The sequence below is a fragment of the Salmo salar genome, chromosome 21 (genome assembly GCF_965601325.2).
Source record: "Salmo salar chromosome 21, fSalSal1, whole genome shotgun sequence".
NCBI lineage: Eukaryota > Metazoa > Chordata > Actinopteri > Salmoniformes > Salmonidae > Salmo > Salmo salar.
Window position 1 is genome coordinate 13,277,776 of NC_138311.1, and position 6,000 is coordinate 13,283,775.

A 6,000-nucleotide genomic window follows, 5' to 3' on the forward strand; every position below is an offset into this window, starting at 1 on the left:
TACCTGCAGATTCATGCACATGAGTTGTGATTATGGTTCATTGTTTAGCTAGCTAGCTACATGTCTTAACAAAACACTCCACTATGCAAGTGTCCATTTTAATAGAATGTCACTGCAACAACTTTTAGCCAGTTCGCTTGGGTGCTTGACTGCTGTTGTTAGGACAGAACGCTCAGATCAACACTTAAAGAGATTGATGGAGCAAAGCTTAAGAGGGTGTGAACAATGCTGAATGGGTGAAGACAAAGTGAAGACAAAGAAGAGCTCTCCAGCAGGTACTAAAACATTCAAAGGCCATTTCCTCAAAAGTGAGGTCACAAGTTTATCAACTTTCAAAGCAGAATTACTTTCCCATTGTTCCTAAAATTCAGTGTATGCTATACTATTTTGTAGCTCTGTGTCTCTGCTTTAATCCAATGTAAAAAACACAATTTCAAATTGATACATGAGACCGAATCAAGGCGGTCGGTCACACTTGTACAGCCGAAACTTGTATGGCGGTGATGGCTTGCGTCAGTTCCATTGAGGGTTTGGTTTGAATAATTTGGATTTAGTTTTATGTTTCTATGACAATCCATGAAAACGTTATAGTGGATAAGAAATTTAAATTCAATTTTCTATGATTTTATTATTTCTATCAAATCAACACTTGACTTTTTATGCAAGTCAAAGGTTGTAAAAGTAGGCCAGACCTTTTTAGAATAATTAGCACCTGTTTTGATATGAAAATCCATGAAACATTCATTAAGGATAACAGATTTAAATGCATTTATATGATTTGATTATTTATATCAAAACACTTATTTTTATGCAAATCAAAGGTTGTAAAAGTAGACCCGACTTTTTTTTAACTAATTTGACTTTTATTTGAGGTTTCTGTAAGAATTATTAAAACAGTTATTGCAATTAAAAAGGTTAAAAAAAAAAACACATCCCTTAGACACTCAAGGACCCTTTCACCCCAGTCCCTAACTAAAACATTACCTCCTGAAATATCCTTTGTAGTAATCAGAGAGGAATGGAAACTGTTGTCAACATTTAAATAGGCTAACCACAAATGTCTGTTGAATGTCTGAGATACAACCTACTTTACCTCGTGGATTAAATTTCATGGTGAACTCCCTCCATGTCACGCTGCTGCAAATCACATTCACAGAAAATGTCTATGCACTTCACTTGAATTCCAGTCTACCAGAAGAGGCTGCCAGTCAATTATTTAGTCTAACTTTAGTCACGGACAGCGGAGCTGAATCAACAGGCTTAGTAAAATTCAGCCAGTCATGGACAGAAACTCCTGTCAACACAGAAAAATATGTCTTTACAAAAAAAACACAGAGGACATACTGCAGCGTTTCCTGCACTGATGAACAGGACTGTTTTTATTAGTACATTAGATTATGCATTGAACCGTTGAGTGTACTGTGTCTCCTATTATGAGAAAATCTATTAGAGTTACCTGTTCCAAATTAAGGATTTACAACCATTGTCACATACTGACTGATTGGACTACTGCAACTCACTGTTGGCTGGGCTCCCTGCTTGTGCCATCAAACCCCTGCAATTTATCCAGAACGCTGCAGCTTTCCTGGTGTTCAGCCTTCCCAAATTCTCCCATGTCACCAAATTCACCCGCTCTTCCGCACACTCCACTGGCTTCCCAGTCGAAGCCGCATCCACTACAAACCTATGGTACTTGCCTCCAGAGCAGCCTCAGAGCAACCTTCAGGGTCTGCTCAAACCCTACACTCCAATGCTAGGGTGGCAGGTAGCCTAGAGATTATAGCATTGGGCCACTAATCAAAAGGTTGCTGGTTTGAAAACCTGAGCCAACAATGTGAAAAATCTGGCGATGTGCTATAATTTGCTCCAGGAGCGCCGTGCTACTATGGCTGACTCTGTAAAAACAACACGTTCCACTGAACCCATCTAGTGTATGTGACCATAAAACCTGAGTATTCTGGTCTCTTGGTTCTCCCACACCTACAGCCAAGTCCAAACTCTTCTCTGGGCTGGCAACCCAATGGCGGAACCAGCTTCTCCCTGAAGCTAGGGCAGACTAACTTTGCTGATAGCTACTTTATTGAGGAATAATCAATGGTGGAAAAAGTACCCAATTGTCATACTTGACTAAAAGTATAGATACCTTAATAGAAAGTTACTCAAGAAAAAGTGGAAGTCATCCAGTAAAATACTAGAGTAAAAGTATAAAAGTATGTGGTTCTAAATAGACTTAAGTATCAAAACTAAAAGTATAAATCATTTCAAATACATTATATTAAGCAAAGCAGACGGCACCATTTTGAAGTGTGTGAATTGGACCATTTTCCTGTCCTGTTAAGCATTCAAAACGTAAGAGTACTTCTGGGTGTCATCAAAAATGTAGGGCATAAAAAGTACATTATTTTCAATGTAAAAATCTGTTGTTCTGCCCCTGAACTGTTCCTAGGCCATCATTGTAAATAAGAATTTGTTCTTAACTGATGTGCCTAGGTAAATAAAGGTAAAATAAAAACAATAAAGTCCAATACAATTTACAAAGAAAATACATTTAAAAAAAGCATAATAACAAATCCAAGCAATTTGCAACTTCAATTGCAGAAATTGAAGTTGCAAATTGTCTCTTTTGTGACAAAAAATAAATACATGAAATGTACACATTAAATATCATCATATCAATAATATAACAAAATGTAAGTGTTATTATTAGCAAGTATTGTTTCAGTTTCACTCTTTCCTTGATTTGGTTTCCTTTGAAACTATGTTTTGGTCAAAATTCCCTGCATGCGCAATGCTTTTTTGGGGGGGTGTTTTACCTAGGTAATGATTGCTGTAAGAACCAGGTAAATTCAGTAACCTGCACCTACCTTGAATAACGTTGAAAACGGTACGAAAAGGTGATGTCAAGATAAATGGGAAAGGTCCCCTCCACTTCACCAGCCTGGTGGCTCAGACAACATATGATATTAACATTTGTATTGTCAATATAATAATTCTGAAAATACCAGCTTTTATATGAACAGCTGTTCAATGGCACAACCCATACGCGATAAAGCCTGTCATAGCTAAGCTTTTGCAATGGTTGACGCCCATAGTAGTAGAGGACCAATCAAAGTACATATGCGTTTTAGCGCTGTTCTTTCTATTCGGCAACCTCCCTCGTCAGACTGAAATCAGAAACTTCAAATTAAAAACGCAACTTATTCAGAGCGTAAATAGAAACCTAACATATTATTGAACACATAAACGTTGGAAGTAATTCCACAGCTATTTGCTGGGTAGTTCATCCTGTACTCCAATGACATGTTAAAAATGAACAATAGTGCACTTATTACAATTGCTCGGCAAAGTTCAAGAGTCTGTACAGTCACATATTCCTCTTTGCAAACGCGCTGCGGTTTCTGTCGGAGGGAGTAGCCGGAGATGATGGAATGACTGTGTACAAACCACGTGGTTTCCGAGAAGGCGAAAGTAGAAGGAGCCACTGATAGGAAACATACTATAAAAAGGCAATGTCTAGATGGGATACAGCTGTTGTCATATATGACGTAAATTAATTAATAGTTTTATTATTATTTTTCGCTAATCCCTAACCCTTTATCTAACCTTAACCTAATTATCCTTGCCTGCTACGTTAATAACCTAACCTGCTGTGTACCTTCTCCTGAACCTGCTAGGAAAATGTGTGTCCCTTCTTGACAAAACCCTATAGAATGAAATGTACAAAAATTCAGCTTTTTTTCTCCAGCTTCCACAGTGCAGTAATAATGCATAGAAACAACAACAAAAAATACAATACACACATAATCCTAAAAGTAAAAAGAAAGAAATTAAGAAATATCAGAACCAGCAATAACAGAGACTGGAATATAGACACTGAGTGTCCACAACATTATGAACACCTGCTCTTTCAATGACAGACTGACCAGGTGAAAGCTATTATTTATCCCTTATTGCTGTCACTTGTTAAATCTACTTCAATCAGTGTAGATGGAGGGAGGAGACAGGTTAAAGAAGGATTTTTAATCCTTGAGAAAATTGAGACTTGGATTGTGTATGTGTGCCACTCAGAGGGTGAATGGGCCAGACAAAATATTGAAGTGCCTTTGAACAGGGTATGGTAGTAGGTGCCAGGCACACCGGTTTGTGTCAAGTACTGCAGCGCTACTGGATTTTCCGCGCTCAACAGTTTCCCGTGTGTATCGAACATCTAATTCCAGAATCATGGGCATTAATATGGAGTTGGTCCCCCCTTTGCTGTTATAACAGCCTCCAATCTTCTGCGAAAGCTTTCCACTAGATGTTCTAACATTACTGCAGGGACTTGCTTCCATTAGGCCTGGCTCGGAGGTTGGTGTTCCAGTTCACCGCAAAGGTGTTTGATGGGGTTGAGGTCAGGGCTCTGTGGAAGCCAATCAAGTTCTTCCACACAGATTTCGCCAAACAATTATTGTATGGACCTCGCTTTGTGCACGGGGCATTGTCATAATGAAACAAGAAAGGGCCTTCCCCAAACGGTTGCCACTAAATTGGAAGCACAGAATCGTCTAGAATGTCATTCTATGCTGTAGCGTTAAGATTTTCCTTCACAGGAACTAAGGGGTCTAACCCGAACCATGAAAAACAGCCCCAGACCATTATTCCTCCTCCACCAAACTTTTCAGTTGGCACTATGCATTCGGTCAGGTAGCGTTCTCCTGGCATCCGCCAAACCCAGATCATGCCAGATGGTGAAGCATGATTCATCACTCCAGAGTGATGGCATTGCGCATGGTGATCTTAGGCTTGTGTGTGGCTGCTTGGCCATGGAGTCCCATTTCATGAAGCTCCCGACGAACAGTTCTTGTGCTGACAGTTTGGAATTCGGTAGTGTGTGGGGCAGAAATTTTACAAACTGACTTGTTGGAAAGGTGGCATCGTATGACGGTGCCACGTTGAAAGTCACTTAGCATTTCAGTAAGGCCATTCTACTGCCAATGTTTATCTATGGAGATTGCATGGCTTTGTGCTCGATTTTATACACCTGTCATCAACGGGTGTGGCTGAAATAGCCAAATTCACTAATTTGAACAGGTGTCCACATACATTGGTATACAGTGCATTTCGGAAAGTATTCAGGCCCCTTGACTTTTTCCACGTTTTATTATATTACAGCCTTATTCTAAAATGGATTAAATTGTTTTTTTCCTAATCAATCTACACACAATACCTCATAATGTCAAAGAAAAAAACAGTTTTCTAGAAATGTTTGCAAATTTACTAAAAATCTCAAACTTAAATATCACATTTACATAATCATTCAGACCCTTTACACAGAACTTTGTTGAAGCACCTTTGGCAGTGATTACAGCCTCGAGTCTTCTTGGATATGAAGCTACAAGCTTGGCACACCTGTATTTGCGCAGTTTCTTGTCACACCCTGATCTGTATCACCTGTCTTGTGCTTGTCTCCACCACACTCCAGGTGTCACCCATTTTCCCCATTATCCCCTGTGCATTTATACCTGTGTTTTCTGTTTGTCTGTTGCCAATTTGTTTTGTCTCGTCAAGCCTACCAACGTTTTTTCCGCACTCCTGTTTTTCTCTCTAGTCCCTGTTTTCTAGTTTTCCAGGTTTTGACCATTCTGCCTGCTCTGACCCTGAGCCTGCCTGCCATTCTGTACCTTGTGACACTGGCCTGGATTACTGACCTCTGCCTGCCCTGACCCTGAGCCTGCCCTGACCCTGCCTGCCATTCTGTACCTTTCGCACTCTGCTCTGGATTATTGACCTCTGCCTGCCCCTGACCTGTCGTTTGCCCGCACCCTGTTTTTGTAATAAACTTTTTTTACTTCGAACTGTCTGCATCAGGGTCTGATAGTACGAACTGGCCATGACTGACCCAGCAGACTCGGACCAGCTCTGCAATGTCATCTCCACCCAAGGAGCCACCATTGGGAGGCACGAGGAGTTACTCCGAGGTCTTATGAACAGATTCCAGACCTTGGCAGAACGCCATGACTG

At 40.2% G+C, this 6,000-nt stretch overlaps 1 protein-coding gene across 2 annotated transcripts in view; it reads right to left on the reverse strand.

The window, feature by feature from the left end:
- stat1b (signal transducer and activator of transcription 1b) overlaps window positions 1–3,093 on the reverse strand; it is a 37,484-nt gene extending 34,391 nt beyond the window's left edge. For both annotated transcript variants that reach the window (XM_074112239.2, XM_074112241.2), the window contains exon 1: window positions 2,865–3,093. The gene's annotated coding sequence lies outside the window, so the exon portion shown is untranslated. The remainder of the gene's footprint in view (window positions 1–2,864) is intronic.
- Window positions 3,094–6,000: the final 2,907 nt, after the last annotated feature.